This window comes from Corvus brachyrhynchos, unplaced genomic scaffold, assembly GCF_000691975.1.
Source record: "Corvus brachyrhynchos isolate BGI_N302 unplaced genomic scaffold, ASM69197v1 scaffold112, whole genome shotgun sequence".
Classification (NCBI taxonomy): Eukaryota; Metazoa; Chordata; class Aves; order Passeriformes; family Corvidae; genus Corvus; species Corvus brachyrhynchos.
Genome location: NW_008236765.1, coordinates 1,991 through 2,812, shown reverse-complemented (window position 1 = coordinate 2,812; position 822 = coordinate 1,991). Strand labels below are relative to the sequence as shown.

Genomic DNA, 822 nt, shown 5'->3' with positions numbered 1-822 from the left:
TCGCGGCTCCGGCCACGAGACGTTCCTGCCGCAGCTGCAGGTAAGCTCAGCTCTCCCTCTCTCAAGCACGCCTGGTACAGCTCCAGCACGCTCTGGACAAGAGCTGTTCCTGGTTCTCACAGCTCCTGCTGAGGGACCCCCTGCTCTCAGGATATTTGAGGACCCAGGCGATTTCTATTCCTTCTGTTTGTTTCACTTGCAGGTGATAGCCGGTCCAGCTTGCTGAAGCTCCGAGATGCTCCAGATCCGGCTTCATAAGCGCTGCTGCTTTTTGTTACAAGCCAGTTTAAAGCTCCAGCTACTTGCAGTTAGCTGGGCTTTTGGCCAAGTTGTAAATCACTCACTGTCATCAACTGCATATAACTATTAACTGTCATCGAGTTATTGTTCAAATAGAAGTCATAACTGTTTTGGTGCTTGTACACAATAAACACTTGGACGTGGAAAAGGGGCTGGAAAGTGCTTTTCGCTCCTGAGACTATCTCGAACCCTTGAAACGGCCTGGTGCATGCCGGCGTCCCTGAGCTTGGGGACCAAGGCGACCGGACCCCTCCTCCGGAGAGGGTCCTCACCCCCAGCCCTCCCACCCAAAGTCCCAGCCCCGAACCCAAAGTTCCACCCCCCGGCCTCTGTTTTTGGGGCTGAAAACGGCCAGCGGGGCTGCTGTTTCCAAGGCTCCAAAAAGTGGCACTTAGTCATTTTTTTCTGAGTCCCAGAAACACTGGACTGGACCTGCGTTTTCAAGAAAAGAAAATGCAGGACTTAGTTTTTTTTCTGAGCTTCAGAAAGGCATTGCCCACCCTCTGCTTCTGAGCTCCAAAA

The 822-nt window shown here is 52.6% G+C and overlaps 1 long non-coding RNA gene across 1 annotated transcript; it reads left to right on the top strand.

Moving 5' to 3' along the window:
• LOC108444943 lies at nucleotides 1-448 on the top strand. Its single transcript, XR_001859660.1, has 2 exons — nucleotides 1-40; nucleotides 203-448. It is a non-coding gene; the product is annotated as an uncharacterized LOC108444943 (long non-coding RNA).
• The last annotated feature ends 374 nt before the right edge of the window (nucleotides 449-822 follow it).